This window comes from Scyliorhinus canicula, chromosome 6 (assembly GCF_902713615.1).
Source record: "Scyliorhinus canicula chromosome 6, sScyCan1.1, whole genome shotgun sequence".
NCBI lineage: Eukaryota > Metazoa > Chordata > Chondrichthyes > Carcharhiniformes > Scyliorhinidae > Scyliorhinus > Scyliorhinus canicula.
Window position 1 is genome coordinate 159,026,533 of NC_052151.1, and position 19,128 is coordinate 159,045,660.

Sequence of the window (19,128 nt, forward strand, 5' to 3'; positions counted from 1 at the left end):
GTAAGTGCCTTTGCTATTCGTGTTCCATTGCCATTTTATTGTCTTTACCTTTCCAGTATCTTGTGCTTGGCTTTTTTCCGTTTACCAGCGAAGTTTCTTCAGCCAGTTGTATTGACAGCAATTGCATGCTTTGCATGGCACATTTGTACAACACCACTGAAAGTGGATAAGATAGGTTTAGGCTTTGGTGTTGTCAGATTTGGGCATCTAGTACTTATGAGTATGTTCAGCAGCATAGTCCTTGTGTTATCGATTTTATTTTGATAAATGTATGCTAATGAGTAAAGAGTACTTTGAAATGTTCATATACTGAGCATCTATCAGAAATTTGGGATCTTCAGTTGACTCTAGACTTTATTCTGCATTAAAGTGGAGGAACCAGCAGAATATAAATCAGTTTCTAGAAAGCAAGCATGCCAAAAGTTTAGTTAGCATCTCAACCAAGTACTTGGATTTTTTGCATATAAAATCTAATATATGTGTAATGTTGCACGCACTCAACTTGCAATCCTTCATTATATGATCTGCATTTATAATGCTGAAATCTTGACATTTTGTTTAAATTATTTCTATAACTTACCAAGTAGTTACATTTTTCAAGCAACTAACACATCATACCATTTTTCTGGGTTCTTTCGTCTGTAACTTTTGTATTGCTGCATTATATTAGAAAAAGTCAATTTGAAATTAACTCTTTTGGTTTTTGATTAAAATCACCTTATAACAGTTAAGTGACATATTCTTTGATTCATCATGTTTCTTCTGTTTGCATAAAATACTATATTTTAATGCATATTATATTAAATTTATATTATACCAAATAATATATTTTAAAACTTCAACTTGAAGTTTTTGGCAGACATTTACAAAGTTCCAATTAAGCGGTTTGCTTATTGTTTATTTGTGATCATACTTGGCTTTGATTGAGGATACCTGCATATATCTATTCTAACTACCTAGTGCCACAAATATTAGGTATGCTTTCACACCTTAGAGTCATTGTATAAAAGATGCACTTACAATAATTTTAATATTTGTTGTGAACCATAAAGAGAGAGAATAATGTGCAGAAGGATATTAGTATTCGTTGCTGGAGACTTTGGTGTACATTAAAGCTGGCATAACTGATCTCACAAAGACAGTGGGAAAGAATAATTAATTGCTCGTTTTACATCTCAATGCACCAGATAAATCTAGACGACTTTTAACACCAGTCTCCTCTACAAAAGGGGGCATTAAAAAAGCCCAGCATGTATAAACACGCATGAATAATAAATAATGTGTGTCCCTTTCATAGGTTTATACATAATGGGATGCTGTTTGACCACTGGGGGTAACTTTTGATCTGAAGTTAATTGCAACTTCAGTTTAGGCCTACTGCCTGCTCCTTAGTGTTCATTATCGCTAAATTCTGTTGCATCTCAGCTGAATGGGCATCTCAACCAAGTACTTGGATTTTTTGCATATAAAATCTAATATATGTGTAAAACTTTGGCTACATTCTACATTATCGCAATTACTGAGTAATCGTGACGATGATACTGAAATGCGTGCTGTATACCTATCAGAAAGGTGCTGCTTCATGCAGTCTAATTTGGGTGACAGCATTGCATTATAATCGTGTTCTTGCTGTGGTGTGAAGAAAAACCTCAGAAGTGTTTTCCTCTTTGCCAGCTGGAGGCAAATTGCCACTGGCAGGAGATGTAAATAGTTATTATTTTGTTCTGGCCAAAAGCACACTGAGTTTTAAATGGACCTGCTGTTTTTTTTTGCTTGGCTGCCCCGTCTAGACGCTCTCTGACAGCAGGGAAAGACTCTCGCCACGGGTCCAAGGTATGAACTTAACTTGGAAGTAGTTGGGCACACGTGATCTTGAACTTGTGCAATCACTTCATTGTTGTTGTTGGCACAGTGTGTACCATCCAGCAAGTTAAACAAACTGACACATGGTGAAAGATAAATACACCATCAGACTGCAAGCTTCTAAATCTGTGGATCTTTCAGTATATTCTTATTGAACTCTGGTAGTAGTGAAACCGAAGGAATAATAAATGGAGTGGGGTCAGGATAAATGGGGTTATGGCGTTCACTCAATTTTCAAAGGATCTTCTCTGGGGCAGAAACGCTGTTGTCCCCTGACATGACCTGCTGAGCACTCCTGTTTTCCTGGCCTCAGTAGGAAATGGCGCAGGTATCAAATCATGTCTACCCAGAGAGATGAGACATCTGGACCTCCCTGAAGGGAAGGAACTTGGACTCCTGAACCAATGGCAACTTTTAAAAAGTTAAAACTTCCCCAAACTGCGTCAGGCATAGGAGCTTCCACATGGGATGTGCATGCTGTATCTGTGCTATTTAGATGTGCACCCCTTGGCATCTTGAGTTGGGAAGGTGGTTCAGGGGCATCACCGACTGCCATACACCTGATGTAACTGTTATGTTTGCCTCCCTCAGTAGTTTGGCGCGAGCAGTTTCACAATGATTGCAAATACATTACAATTTTGATTTTGTCAGGTTTGTTAGAAAATACATAATTAGTGCAGTATTTGGCTTCAAATCAAGCAAGAACAGGAAGTAGGAAGCATGGATACAGATAGAATCATCAAGGTTAGCAGTACTGTATGTACAATGTTCTTCAATCGTTATCCTATCCACAATTTTGAGAAACAGTCCCACCATTATTACTCAATTGTTACTGATATATTACGACTAGCTCAATTCATTCACCATTTATGAATGAGTGTCAAGTCTAACTAAAATGCTTATTTGAAATTTAAAAATAGCTGGCAAATAACTCAAATGTCCATGGTTAAGTAAATATATAGCGATATGGAAGTGTAGATAATAGGGTTAGAATTTAGGGAACATTAAAGCACATGGGCATGTTGATTGAGTGATTAATCTTTCAGACATAAGTGTTCATAATATGTAATGCATGTTTTCTCAGAGCTTAACAGTTGACTATCAATAAAGTTCAGTCAGTTGTTTAGCATTTGGATAGTTAATACTTAATGTTGGCTTAGAACACAGTTCTTGGATGCAGAATGAATTGGAAATTGGGACAGTTGGGATGTTACCGAGATGATGTCAATCCATTCTCTTATTGTCATTGCCAGAAGGAAGCCGTTTTACAAGAGAGTTTCAGAACCTTTTTTGAGTAGTTAAACAACCCCATTCTTGACGAGTCTTCTGATTGGAGGTGCATTTTATTTGTTGATTTTGGATCATATTGGCTGCGAGAAGATCTCTACTTGATCAAGTCAAAAAACAAACACAACATTTTCATGATAAGACAAGTTTAGAGGGAGCCAATGTTTGAAAAACTTGAATAAATTGCAGACAGCTGCCTTCATAAAGTGTCATGCCAAAAACATGACACATGTTTCATTAGCTACATCCTCAGAGTCTACTTCCCCATGGAACTTCAGTCACCCGATACACGCTTCAGAGGAGGCTCATGCTATGGCCACAAGTAAAGAACTTCTTGAGTCAAAGGAGAAAGTGGCAACATGTCAAAACAGAACTGCGCTTTAGTGACATGAGAGTTTTGGCCCATTATTTTGTTAGATGATTGAATCAGTTTAATCCAGTAATTTCCAAAAATCAGAAGGCTTATCTAATGGGTTAAATCTGGCGGTTCTGTAAGCAATCTGGTACTTTATATGCAGCAATTTATTTTGTTATTTGCTTCTTTCCTTGATGAAGTTCTGGGGAATGTCCATTATACCGTATTGATTTAGTGATGTGGGGCAGATCTTTGCAAAGTTGTGGAGACTCTTGAGGACCTTTAAAATGGAGGGTTCTCCACCTGGAATCTCCACCCCAATTTCCGATATATCCCATTTGCACATAAGGAGGGGGCTCCTACAGGTGGGGAACCTAACCTCAGCTGGGCCATTTGAACTTCAGAAAAAAAAGTTTTCTCTGTAGCAAGGTACCTTTTCTGCAGGTTGGGGGTTACAAATCTTTAGAGAGGTTACAAATGCTCTTGACGGACGCTACCATTTGTAGAACTGTCAACTTTCAAGTTATTTAAATGATCTACCCTTTAAAAACTGAAAGAAAAACTGTCTGCCTGTGCCTGAGAGTGGGGAAAAATTGCTTCAATTGTTTTTTAGTGCTATCATGCTATCATTATATCATTATTAATGCATGGCTGATTGCCATTATCACAGCAGTGGTTGGTGTCAAGTTCACAGTTTGATTGACAGTCCTGGCAAATTCTTTAAAGATTTGCTGTTTTTGAGATGTTTTGTTTGCAAATGATTGTTTTAGAAGGGATGAAGTACTTGGGGGATTTAAAACTGTTGAAAGGGATTCCATGAATGGGACCCTTTTTATTCATTCATGGATGTGGGTGGGCATTGCTGGCTAGGCCAGCAATTTTTATACCCATCCCTAATTGTCCTTGAGAAGTTGGTCGTGAGCCCTGTTCTTCAACCACTACAGCCAAAGTGGTGTAAGTTCTAGAGTTTGACCCAGTGAAGGAACAGCGACATAGTTCCAAGTCTGGATGATGTGTAGCTTGGAGGGGAACCTGCAGGCGGCGGTGTACCCGTGAACCTCTTGTCCTTTTTCTCGTTGGTAGCAGTCACGAGTTTGGAAGGTGCTGCTGAAGGAAGCAATAGCTGTTTTATAATACATACAGACTAACAAAAAGAGCGAATGATTCACCTTTAGTAGTGGAGGTTAATACAATCAATGCAGCTTGCTTTGCTGGCAGAATATGCTGATGTTCCATGATAATTTGTTGCTGTGTAGCCACTTGCTGTGGCAAGTAGAAACTAGTTAAGGGTGCTCCACAGTAATTACCATGAGTCAGTGGTGGTTTATTTCAACAAGTGGCTTTGCTGTCACATCTCTTTTGGATGAGACCGAACATTTTAGCTTGTAGTTCTCATACCAATCTGTAAGCTGCTAGCCCTTGCAAAAGGGATGAAGGGACATTAGTAGAAAAGTGATTAAGCTTCACTCACCTTTAACTACTCCCAGTCCAATCCTGAGCTATGTTTCTAGACGTTATCTCTGCTTTGTTCCTAGGCCTGGCTGCTCTAAGCTTAACCTGTACTGGGAGGGTTAGGCCGGTTGGATTTCTTCCACCACTGTCCTGAGTGTTTACATCCCCACAAAAAGATCATTGCCAACGGCTCTGCAATTTCATCTCTTGCTTCCCATAGAATCCTTGGATATATCCTGTCAGTCCCGGGGGACTTGTCTATCCTCAAGTTTTTCAAAATGCCCCACACATCTTCCTTCCTAATAAGTATCTCCTCGAGCTTACCAGTCTGTTTCACACTGTCCTCTCCAACAATATGGCCCCTCTCATTCGTAAATACTGAAGAAAAGTATTTGTTCAATACCGCTCCTATCTCTTCAGACTCAATACACAATCTCCCGCTACTGTCCTTGATCGGACCCACCCTCGCTCTAGTCATTCTCATATTTCTCACATATGTGTAAAAGGCCTTGGGGTTTTCCTTGATCCTACCCTCCAAAGATTTTTCATGCCCTCTCTTAGCTCTCCTAATCCCTTTCTTCAGTTCCCGCCTTGCTATCTTGTATCCCTCCAGCGCCCTGTCTGAACCTTGTTTCCTCAGCCTTACATAAGTACCCTTCTTCCTCTTAACAAGACATTCAACCTCTCTTGTCAATCATGGTATCCTTCTTCCTCTTAACAAGACATTCAACCTCTCTTGTCAATCATGGTATCCTTCTTCCTCTTAACAAGACATTCAACCTCTCTTGTCAATCATGGTATCCTTCTTCCTCTTAACAAGACATTCAACCTCTCTTGTCAATCATGGTTCCCTCACTAGACCATCTCTTCCCTGCCTGACAGGGGCAAACATATCAAGGACACATAGTATCTGTTCCTTGAACAAGTTCCACATTTCAATTCTGTCCTTCTCTGACTGCCTATGTTCCCAACTTATGCACTTCAGTTCTTGTCTGACAGCATCGTATTTACCCTTCCCCCCTTGCCCTGTTGCACGCACCTATCCCTCTCTATTACTAAAGTGAAAGTCACAGAATTGTAGTCACTATCTCCAAAATGCTCCCCCACTAACAAATCTATCACTTGCCCTGGTTCATTGCCAAGTACCAAATCCAATATGGCCTTCCCTCTGGTCGGACAGTCTACATACTGTGTTAGAAAAGCTTCTTGGACACACTGCAGAAACACTACCCCATCCAAACTATTTGATCTAAAGAGTTTCCAGTCAATATTTGGGAAGTTGAAGACACCCATGACTACTACCCTGTGACTTCTGCACCTTTCCAAAACCTGTTTCCCAATCTATTCCTCCACATCCCTGCTGCTATTGGGAGGCCTATAGAAAACTTTCAACAAGGTGACTGCTCCATTCCGATTTCTGACTTCAACCCATATTACCTCAGTAGGGAGATCCTCCTCGAACTGCCTTTCTGCAGCTGTTATACTATCTCTAATTAACAATGCAACCTCTAATTAACAATGCAATCTCTAATTAACAATGTAACGTCTATAACCAGGAACCTCCAACAACCATTTCTGCCTCTCTTCTATCCAAGTTTCCGTGATGGCCACCACATCGTAGTCCCAAGTACCGATCCATGCCTTAAGTTCACCCACCTTATTCCTGATGCTTCTTGCGTTTAAGTATACTCCGTGCCTGCAAATACTCTCCTTTGTCAGTGTTACCTTCCCCACTGCCTCACTACATGCTTTGACATCCTGAACATCGGCCACCTTAGTTGCTGGACTGCAAGTCCGGTTCCCATTCCCTTGCCAAATTAGTTTAAACCCTCTCGAAGAGTACTAGAAAACCTCCCTCCCAGGATATTGGTGCCCCTCTGGTTCAGATGCAACCCGCCCTGCTAGTACAGGTCCCACTTTCCCCAGAATGTGCTCCAATTATCCAAATACCTGAAGCCTTCCCTCCTACACCATTCCTGCAGCCACGTGTTCAACTGCACTCTCTCCCTATTCTTAGCCTCGCTATCACGTGGCACCGGCAACAAACCAGAGATGACAACTCTGTCTGTCCTGGCTTTTAACTTCCAGCCTAACTCCCTAAACTTGTTTATCACATCCACACCCCTTTTCTTACCTACGTCGTTGGTACCAATGTGCACCACGATTTCTGGCTGCTCACACTCCACCTTAAGGATCCTGAAGACACAATCCGAGACATCCCTAATCCTGGCACCCGGGAGGCAACATACCTTCCGGGAGTCTCGCTCGCGACCACAGAATCTCCTATCCATTCCCCTAACCATTGAGTCTCCTATCACTATTACTTTTCTATTCTCCCCCCCCCCCCCCCCCCTTCCCTTCTGAGCCCCAGAGCCAGACTCAGTGCCTTCCCCCGGTAGGTCATCCCCCCACAACAGCATCCAAAAAGGTATACTTGTTTTGAAGGGGAATGTCCACGAGGGATCCCTGCACTGTCTGCCCGTTTGTTTTCTTTCCCTGACTGTAACCCAGCTACTCTTGTCCTGTACCTTGGGTGTGGCTACCTCCCTGTAACTCTTCTCTGTTATCCCCTCTGCCTCCCGGATGATCTGAAGTTCATCCAGCTCCAGTTCCAGTTCCCTAACACGGTCTCTGAGGAGTTGGAGTTGGGTGCACTTCCCGCAGATATAGTCAGCGGGGACACCGGTGGTATCCCTCACCACCCACATCCTACAGGAGGAGCATGCAACTGCCCTAGCCTCAATCCCCTCTTACCTTACAGAATACAGCTGCACTGTGGACCAACTGGAACTCCACCCTCTGACTCTGCTCCCAGTCAGCTGCACTCTCTGTAAACTCCCGGCACCCTTCACGCTCTTTGACGAAATGTTGGAAATGAAATGAAAGGAGCACCGTGCTCCCTCAGTCACCAAACTCTCACTATAACACTCAAATGCACACAAGTTCAGCACTCAGTGCAAAAAAAGCCTTGCTTTAATATTGTAACCAACTTTCCATCTCTGTTACTTTGTTTTCTTATAGCCATTCCTTTCTCGTGGTTGGTAATAGCCTCGCACAAAGTAAAACTCTTCCAAAATAGAAAAGACTGTTCATTCTACATAAAAATCTGATTCACAAAATCCAGGTTAAACGGTGATAAATGAAATTGAGGTTCGTGAATTAGGAGGGACAGTGTCAGCATGGATTAAAATATTGCCTTAAGAATAGTGAGTCATGGTAAATGTATTTTCTTCAGTCTGGAGGGTGGTAGACAGAGGTGTTCCTTAAAGCTCTTTGCTAGGACTACTGCGATGTCAACAAATGCCTTGGATAATGTAACGCAGAACAAAACGTCAAAAGTTTGCCAATCATACCAAATTTGGAGGTATGGCAAACTGTGAGGATGATGCATATTGACTGCAGCAGGCTCCACATAGTCCATGATAATTGGCAGGCAAGTGGCAGCTGGAATTTAACACAGTAACTGTGATGTGTATTTTGACAGAAGGGATAGGGAGAGGCGATATAGATTAAATGGCACAATTCTAAAGCTACATTTTCAAACTCAGGGTCATGACCCGTGGTTGGTTCATGGGTGGGTGTCAGGATGGTCAGGGAGTGATTGTTCATGGCATTCCTGATCATGGTAAGAAGTGCCCAATGGCTGTGACTGGCTTTTAAAGACGTTGGCACGACCGGCTTTTAAAAATGTCGGCATGATCGGCTTTTAAAAATGTCGGCATGATTGGCTTTTAAAAATGACGGCATGATCGGCTTTTTAAAATGTCGCATGATCGGCTTTTTAAAATGTCGCATGATCGGCTTTTAAAAATGTCGCATGATCGGCTTTTAAAAATGTCGGCATGACCGGCTGTTAAAAATGTCGACCGCGACCAGTTTTTAAAAATGTCGGCTGCGACCGGCTTCAAGAATGCCAACCGTCCCATACATGTATGCTCCCTCAGCTGCATGTAGAAGTGTGCAGGCTCGGAGCCCAGCTGGGCAGACCACCGCCTCAGCACGTTGTCACATGGTTCTAGGAGCAGATTTGTTTTTCAGTGATTAGTCTTCTCACCAGCAATGGCGGCAGAGAGCAAGTCACATGCCCAGTACACTGACATCACATACTTTGGGCACAAAATGTTTTTGTAGCTGCCAGCAAGCAAGCAACAGACTGCATGAAGAACTGAAATTGGATCTTGTTGGACTAAGGAAGAGAGGGCCAGATTCACAAACAGGCCAGGATCTCACAAATGAATCTGCTGGAGAGAGCTTCGCAGGAGAGTCCACAGCAGAACAAAGCAGGGCTGGTGTGAGGTCTGATAAACAACCCATACAGAAATGTAACAATGAATGACAAAAGAAGTGAGATCCAAGCAGGCTCACCTGTCGCATTAAAGGTAAGCGAAAATGGTGGATCAAGAAGTTCGGCCGGCGTGGGTCGCAAAGGTCGGCCGCTTGTTAAAAATGGGTCGCCGGAAAAAAAGTTTGAAAAACACTGTTCTAAAGAATGTACATGGACAGAGGGATCTGGGGGTTCAAGTGGATGATTCTTTGAAAGTTGCAGCACATAAATTGACAGAAAGCAGTTAGAAAAGCATATGGCACGGGATTCTCCTGTATCCGGCAGGGCGGGGGTCCCGGGGGCTTGCACCTTCAAGGGCTAGGCCGGCGCCAGAGTGGTTTGTGCCCCACTGGCTGGCGTGGAAGGCCTTCGCCGACGCGAGTCCGCGCATGCGCGGGAGCGTCAGCGGCTGCTGATGTCATCCCAGCGCATGCGCAGAGGGGAGTTCACCTTCGTGTCGGCCATCGCGGAGGCTGACACGGCAGATGCATCGGAACAAAGTGCCCACACTGCACAGGCCCGCCCGCGGATCGGTGGGCCTCGATTGCGGGCCAGGCGCCTCATCCCAGTGCCCGCCCGCGCCGCCAAGTCCCGCCGGTGAGGGACCTAGTCTAATCTACGCCGGCAGGATTGTCGAAGAACCAGCGGGACTTCGGCCCATTGCGGGCCGGCGAATCGCCGGTGGGGACAGATGTGAACGGCCGCCGACTGGCGGGGCGCGCCACCCCTGCCAAATCTCCTGTGCCGGAGAATTCTGCGGATGGCGGGGGCGGGATTCACGCCGCTCCCCGCCGATTCTCCAACCCGGTGGGGGGTCGGAGAATCCTGCCCATGATCTTTAACATCATCAATAGAGGTATTGAGTACTAAATGTGGGAACATAGGCTGAACCTATATAAAGCTCCAATAAGGCCTGTCATGTGAGAGTACCCTTTAAGAAGTGGATTTTTAAGACATGTACCTTTACAAAATGGAGCTGCTCATGTTACTGGAGAGGTATCAGAGTACGGGTGGAGCTGAGCTCTACTTCTTTTTAGTTTCAGTTTGAGAAAGAGCTTGGGTGTGTCTGTGTTTTTCAGTGAGCTGAATCTGAAGTTAAAATTGAGCTGCACTGCTGTGATATCTGCGATCCAAAGACTATCTATGGATCGTTTAGTGAATTCAGAAGAATTATAAATGTTTTCAGTCTTGAATGTAAACCCTAATGTCCTCCTGTTTGAAGGTTTGTTAAGTCTTTTGGATGTTAAAAGGACAGCATACAAATTACTTAGTTTTGTATTCTTTGGGGGGTGTATTTGATTTATTGGTTGCTAAGGTATTCACTGTTTGTTTTAAAAAAGGTTAACTTGAGTTCATAGAATAAACATTGTTTTGTTTTAAAAACCACAGGTCCATGTCTGCTGTACCACACCTGTAGAGTGAGCCATGTGCTCCCCATACCACAATCTATTAAAACTTGTGGGTCAGGTGAACTCCATGATACATTTTGGGATTCTCTAAACCCTGGCCCATAACAGGCCTCAACTAGAGTTTAGCATCCAGTTCTGGTCATCAAACATTAGGGCGAATGTGATGAGCCTTGAGCGGGTGCAGAGGGGATTTATTCAATGGTTTTAACGATGAGTGAATTTTAGCTACAAGCTTGCAGAACCTTAGTTGACCTCCTTGGAGCAAAGTAGATTGTCGGGAGAGTTAATGGAGATGTGCAAGATTGTGAGTGGTATAGATAAAGAAAAGATGTTCTCATTAGCTGATATTACAAAGACTAGGGGACACAAATTTAAGGTTTTCCCAGAGCAGCAAGGGGAGGAACTTTTTTTATTCAGCAAGTGGTAGTGACCTGGAACCCACTGCCTGCAGAGGTGGTGGATGAACTGAATGATTTCGGAAGAAAATTGGATGAGTACTTGGAGGTAATAGGGATTCCGAACGACAGGGATAGAGCAGGAGACTGGGGACTGAGTGCCACAGAACCAGCGTAGACTTGATGGGCCAAATACCATAATGGCATTTCTGATTCTCTGGCCGAAGATTGTTCAGAATCATTGTTTTAAAATATTTGGGGAGACATGCATCTTGGTACTCACATCAGGAGGGTGGCTTGGAGATATTTTTTTAATTCATTCATGGGATGTGGGGGTCACTGGCTAGGCCAGCATTTCTTGTCCATTCATGAGGGCATTTTAAAATTTATTTTTAGAGTGCCCAATTTTGTTTTCCTAATTAAGGAGTAATTCAGCATGGCCAATCCACCTAACCTGCACATCTTTGAGGGGGAATATGCAAATTCCACATGGATAGTGACCTGGTGCCGGGATCGAACCTGGGGCCTCGGCGCCATGAGGCAGCAGTGCTAACCACTGCGCTACCGTGCCTCCCTCCATGAGGTCATTTTTAACAGTCAACCACATTGCTGTGGATTGGAGTCACGTGTAGGCCAGACCTGGTAAGGATGGCAGATTTCGTTCCCTGAAGGGCATAAGTGAACCAGATGGTTTTTTACAACAATCAACAATGGTTTCATGATTACCGTTCGACTTTTAATTGCAGATTTTTATTGAATTCAAATTTTACCATCTACCATGGTGGGATTTGAACACCGGTCCCCAGAGCATGACTCATGGTCTCTGGATTACTAGTCCAGTGACAATACCACTACGCCAGAGTTTATCAAACTTATTTTTTGGGGAGCCATTTTTACAAAATGACCACCTCTCACGACCCACTCCACGTTCACAATAGTTACTTTTTGAAACATCATGTTCATTGTTGGCACTTATGTATTATTAAGTGTAAAAAATTGTAAATTAATGTATTTTCTATTTTTTTTTGTTATTTGGAGATCTAAATAACTTGTAATAAAACTCTCTGCACAGATCAGTGTGCAAGACTTTTGACCACAGACACCTGAGGGGTGGAATTCTCTGCTCCCGGGAAAAACCGGGAGGGCCGTCGTGAACTCGGCCGAGTTTCACGACGCCCTCGGAGGCCGCTCGTCGCCCCCTATTCTCCCCTCCCGGCGGGGCTAGGAGCGGCGCTCTGTAAATCTCGGCCGCGGGGGCGTCGCGCCGAGAATGACGCGGCCGGTGCGCCTAATGTCATCAACTGCGCATGCGCAGGTTGGCCGGCTCCAACCCACGCATGCGCGGCTGACGGCATGAACCCGCGCATGCGCGGTCGCCGTCTTTCCCCTTAGCCACCCCGCAAGACGTGGCAGCTTGATCTTGCGGGGCGGCGGAGGGGAAATAGTGCGTCCGATTTGAACGCCGGCCCGACGATTGGTGGGCACCGATCGCGGGCCTGTCCCCTCCCGAGCACAGTCGTGGGGCTCTTTCCTTGCTAGGCCACCTACAAGCCCCAAACGGGCTTCTCACTCCCGTTTCACGACGGCAGCGACCAGGTGTGTTTGCCGCCGTCGTGAAATGGCCGCGAACGGCAGGCCGCTCAGCCCATCCGAGTCGGAGAATCGCCGGTCGCCGTGAAAAACGGAGAGAGGAGATTCTTCCGAGGGGGGGGGGAGAGAATCGCGGGGGTGGGGGGTGCGCCAGGGGTGTGTGAAACATGTCGGGGGGCCCTCCCGCGATTCTCCCGCCCAGCGTGCGGAGCGGAGAATCGCGCCCGAAGTGTTTGATGGAGAAATTAGGAAATTTTTCGAAACACACCTGGATTTTGGACTGATGGGAAGGAAGAAGACCCACCATTGATTGCAAAGTTAGTCTCACTGAGAAAGCGACTGATCTCCGAAAGTGAGCGGAGAGCGGCTCCCCATTTTAAATATACATCAAACCGCTTATGTACACACAGCACAACTTTAAACATAGATCTGATTGACAAGTTTAAGAGTAACTGAAACTCAACAGACATCAACAAGATTAACTGTCGCAGAAATTGAACCAACACTGACAATGTTAATGGTATCAGAATTCAAGATTAATTGACAACGTTAACAGTGGCAGACATTAATCATGCAACCGATTCAGAACGTTAACCCTGAAGTCGGTCTGTTTGTGTGATCATTGACTCTGTCCTTACTATGAGCTGTACTTGAACGGATGCATTACTCCCCTGGATGGGATGGATGGCGTTCCCAAACCCACACCAGTCGCCCAGAGCCGGGTTCAGAATGGGGCAAATGTGAATCAGTTTTGTGACAACGGACCAATTGAAAGGTGGGGAGATTCCCAGAGGAATTATCTGCTAGATCCTGCACTCCGACTATGAGTTACTGACTGGGGTACTTGTAGAAACATATTCCTGTCAGCAGTTGCTTGGTTTTGGGTGGGAGATTCAGGCCTGAAACAAAAAAAGAGTGCGAAGCACTGCTGGAACCTAACTCTGTGCAGGAGTATCTGCAGCAAATAAATTTAAAGATAATTGATATTTTCTTTTAAACTCTTCAGTTGTAGGTTCAAGTGCTGACTAACCTAGCTGGTAAGTGAGGGCGGCACGGCAGCAAAGTGGTTAGCAATGTTGCTTCACAGCGCCAGGATCCCAGGTTCGATTCCCGGCTTGGGTCACTGTCTGCGGAGTCTGCATGTTCTTCCCCTGTCTGCGTGGCTTTCCTCCGGGTGCTCCGGTTTCTTCCCACAAGTCCCGAAAGACATGCTTGTTAGGTGAATTGGACGTTCTGAATTCTGCCTCAGTCTACCCAAACAGCTGCCGAGTGTGGTGACTATGGGATTTTCATAGTAAATTAATTGCGGTTTTAATGTAAGCCTACTTGTGACACTAATCAAGATTATTATTATTACAAACAGGATTGACTACTGGAGGCTACGGGGGTGACTGTAACAGTGACCCAGGGAGGCAGAAAGTCCACGGCACTGGCCTCTACATCAGCCTCATGTGGACATACACTGTGCTGCAGCGAGAATTTACCCAGGGAGAAAATGGGGAAAAAGTCAGGCGATCCACGGGGATCATTTTTGGAGAACCTTTGGTGATCCATTTTACATCATCCCCCGCTTTGAAAAATACTTCACTATGCCACTGCGTCCCTTCAGGTGGTGACTTTCTTTTTGTATTGTATCTAAATCACTTGATACATTCTTAGCAAAGGTTAGAGGCAGCTTCTCCCTCTCCCAATCAAAGCAATTGGATTAAACCTGATTATTCTTGGGTTTCAGCTGCAACATATTTGGTCTGTAGTGGGAGACTTGTCATTACCCCTTTTACTATGTGTCGATTAGTAGCCAAGAGGAGAAGTCCTTGGGTGGTTAGTGGTTTAGTTTGGTGTATTTGACAGGATAGCCAATTTGGAGTAAACCAAATCTGATCATGTGGAGCAGGCTGTTTTGAAAATTATGTCCAAATAAGGATGCTGCAGCATTCCAGTGCTTTCAGGAATCAATTTGAGTTATGTCAGCAAAACCACAGGAACATAGCAGATTGCATCTTAACAAGGTCTGCCCTGCCGTAAGTGTCATAATCCTTGATTTAAATAAACTGTGATATTAAAAGACTTTTCAGAAATCAGTTTTAAAAAGTTGTAAATTATTTTGTGCACTAATCATCAATTGCATGTATTCTGTGGCCGTACCGTTCAGAATAAATAAAAAGTAGAAAGGGTGGTGTAGCTGTGGTGATTTATTTGCCATGAATGATGATATAGTGACCATACAATCTTGCCTTAAAACCATTCTTTTTTTCTCTCTCTGGAAACTGGGTTTTATGAGACCTTGATGGAAGAGAGAAACTGAGAATGTACATCTGCTCAAAATCGATTATTCACTGAAATTTTATTGTTCACTCTCAAATGATTTACTGTGCGAAGACTTGCGATTGGGATATTTTCCATTGGATCGAAATTGTAGATGGAAATGTATATATCTGCAAACCTGAAAAGGGTGTCAACTCAAAAGCAATGTGTAATTGAAAACAAACTCTGGAAAAAGGCTGATGATGAAGACTGCTTCTTGAAGTTGGCTGAATTGCAACCAAGCCGCAATGGTCTCATCATTTAAATGACTTGGGGAAGTTGAACTGAAAAAATAAATCCAATTTACTTCTTGGCGATGTGGAAATATGTCTCCACATACACACAGAGACAGGCACAGCCTCGCGCACAAATCCTCCTTCCCCAAGAATTCTCGAAAACCTTGATTTCTGGCTATTTTGGTGCATTTTCAGTTGAACTGAGAATCGCTATTTGGCTTCACTGTTCTTTTGCTACACTTATGCTCAGTTGAGTTACTCCCTAGGATCAAATTAACTGCTGCCTAGTTTCTACCTTCTCTTGCCACTCTTTTTGGCATGAAGGAAATGATCACCTCGCAAACTTCGAGCAACGTTATTCAGTAAATATCTGTTAAGCTCAGAATTCTGGGTATTATTGTTCATTCTTTCAATCCATAGCAAATTTAATTAACGTGGTAACATTTTAGCCCAAACCATGGTCACCTCTTGTAGTACAAAAGATATGATGTATTCCTGCAATCTATTCTAGCTTTGGGTCAATAACAATGCATCATCTTTTTGGCAATCCTCTAGCTGTGGCTGTGACGAGTGAAGACTGTGTCTTACATCTTATGATTATAGATGTCATTAAACAAGTTTAACTGTCACTGCAAATGGGGAATGCAGAGGCTGGCAAAATACATACCTCAGTTGTTTTTCCTGCTGTGAGCTTTTCTTTACAATTAATATATTGTGTGCATAGGGATTGCTGAAAGGGTCAAAACAGGACTAAATGGGTGCTGTGTCCGTTTGAAAGAAACCATTTTGGTCCTAAGATTGTCATAATTTGAAATTGCTTGTAGAATCTAAGTCAACAATTTTTGTGAAAGAGTACATTAGGGCTGCAGACAGGCACTCCCACTGAAGACGTAGAGTGGGCTGACTATCACACAGCTCCGGTTTCAGGATGGCTGAAGGATTGAACGAGAGGGTGCACAGGCTCTCTACTCGGGCACTAGAAATCCTGACAGAGGAGGTTCAGTGAAGGAGGGACATCCAGGACCTGCAGGGCAGATGGAATCCACCTTGCTATCCTATCTCTCTTGTCCCCTCTCCCCTGCAGCTGCTGGTGCTGTTCTACCCAATCTCACGTCTTCCTTGCATTCCTCTTACAGACCAAAGGGAAACATTCACATGGTAACCATGACCAAATTTACTTTTCCCCTGGTGGCTCCTATAAGGTGCCCAATAAGTCAGAGCAGCACAGCATTCATTCTTTTTCAGGTGCTTGGAGAATTTCCAGAATAAATGTTGCAAGATGAAGTCTTGCTGAAATGACCGAGAAAGTCTCCTGATGTTTTTCAAAAGTCCTCTTCAAACCGTTAGCAGAAGTGAATAATAAAGTTTAAGTAGCACACAAAATTCACTGCAACAACTAGCTTACTTCCAATTAGCTGGTTGTTGTATGGAATGGTTTGATGTTCAATGGCAGTCATCAAAATGCTTTGCAACCTTGTTAATCAATGCTGGCAAGTAGTTCAAATTGCAATCAGCCTTTTTCCCCCATTCGGTTGTTTATCGTGCAACTTCTTACCAAGATGACATTATGCACCAAGCCTGCACTTCAGCTTAAGAATGCACCTTGGCACCTCGGATGCTGAAGTGCCTGAAGTATCTGGCGGATAGTAAGTGACATCCAAGGTGGGTGGAGGGATGCCAGAACATAAGGTCCTCAGGGACTTGAAGGAGATAGCCATTCAGTTGGCCTGGAGGATATCGACTGTTTGTCTGCTGATAGCATCCATAGAATCCCTACAATGTAGAAGGAGGCCATTCAGCCATTAAAGCCTGTACTGACCCTCTGAAAGAGCACCCTACCGAAACCTATTGCCCCACCTTATCCCCGTAACCCCATCTAACCTGCACATTTTTGGACTGTGGGCGGAAACCGGAGCACCGGGAGGAAATCGCGCAGAAACTGGGAGAACGTGCAAACTCCACACAGGCAGTCACTTAAAGTCGGTATTATACCCGGGGCCCTGGCGCTATGAGGCAGCAGCACTCACTGTGTCGTTGATGGTGAGATTAGTGGCGATAAACCATGTGCGGATCCATCATTGCAATATCCATCAGATAACAATACTGTGTGTAGTGTCTCCTGTTCCTCAGGCCTCTGCGCTAATTAAGTTTGCTTTCTTTCACAAGCACATCTGGGAAGTAACCGAGGAATTCCACCCGTAAAATGTAGAGCAGTTTTTAAAAATATCCTAAGAATTATAAATATTTAGCATACTATATCAGTAATCTAAAATCATCATTAGATTTTTAATTCCACAATTGTTTTCAAATTCAAAATTCACCATTTGCCATTGCAGAATTTGAGTGTTACACTGGCTCTCTGGATTGCTAGCCCAACGACAATACCACTGCACCACTGCCTACCCCAAGGAGATATCTCCCAAAATGTGGAGGGACAGCATTACTTAGTGTCCATGTTTGCTCTCTGCACCTTTGAGCTGTGGCTGGCTACTCATCCTATCTGCCTCAGCCTCCGGTGATAGCAAACCTCAAGGGTGCAGCTCAAGGAGGATCCGTAGGATCAAGAGAAGTAAAATCTTCCCCACTGCATTGCCATGGCATGACCCTCGTTATTGAAAACAAGCAAGCTGCCATCAGCCTGACAGACGTCAGCCATTCACAGAAGCACTGTGAGAATCTATGCACTGTCCCCACTGCAAATCGTCATCATCCTCCTATTGTCGGGACTATGAGCAACCACTGTATCCCCATGAAAGGAGTCTTATCACAGAGGGTGTGGCCGCCTTCAGTCAGATGGGATAGATGCCCTCACCACCTTCTACGAATCTGGCATCAGTGAATGCGTACCATGGTTATCTGCCTTGTCTGGACATCGCCATATCCACATGGCTGACATCTTACCCCTCAAGGACCAGCTCAGCTTCATCGGAGCAAACACCGCTCCTCCATCTCCTCAGGCAGTTCTTTCCCCCCCCCCATTGCAGCATAGGTTGTACAGCACACAGCAGGGAATCATGATGCATGACAACCTCTGTAGATTGTATTGCAGGGCTCTACCAGACCAATCCAGATGCTGGAACCTTCTTTTCAGCATCCCTGTTGTGTGCTCAATCGAAGTGCAAGTTGCAACATGAGCCTTATTGTATCTTGTCTCAGCTGCACCCTGTGGTTTCTGCACATGCATCATCAGCCTCGTCCTCAGTGGGGATTCTGCAATATGCCAGAGTTCTGAGAGCGGCTAAGAATGGAGGAATTGAGCACCCTTTCCTTGGAATCGAGCACGCACTGGAGGATCCTTTTGGTGTGGTCAAAGACGAGCTGAACATGCAACCAGCCAAAGTCCTTGCAGTTCACATAATTCAGAGCTTGATGCCCCAGAGATCTCAGTGCCACGAGACTGCAGTTGATGGCATCCTGCACCTGTGGAAAATAAGAGATTTACCCAAAGCCCATTGCTCTTACATCACGACTTGCCTGAATCTGGCCAAAATGGACAAAGTCTGTGCCCTCTTAAAGGCTGCGACCATCACCTCCTGGATGCACTTGTGTACGTAGGCTAGTGAAATCCCACAGAGGTCACCAATGGAACCCTGGAAGGAGCCACTGGCATAAAAATCGAGCGCTGCAGTCCCTTTCAGCGACACTGGAAGTAGATGCCCATTAAGTCCGCATGGCTCCAAATCCTGCAGAAGGTGGCAGATGTGACCAACCAGTTCCCTGGACATTTGTAGGTTTCTGCGACATTGGTTTCTGGACATCTTCAGATTTGTTAGGAGCTGCCTGTATCCAGCCACCTATGAGAAACTGCTCCTTGGGGTTCATCCTCCATGCGGAGCAGACCCTGCCACCCCTTCCTCTTAATGGTTCTGCTCCTCTCTTTGGTGAGCCAGGCACTGCCATTGATTTTGGTTTT

At 44.5% G+C, this 19,128-nt stretch overlaps 1 protein-coding gene across 3 annotated transcripts in view; it reads left to right on the top strand.

Moving 5' to 3' along the window:
• LOC119967608 (peroxidasin homolog) overlaps positions 1 to 19,128 on the top strand; it is a 285,117-nt gene that overhangs the window by 172,270 nt on the left and 93,719 nt on the right. The gene's annotated exons all lie outside the window — the stretch shown is intronic.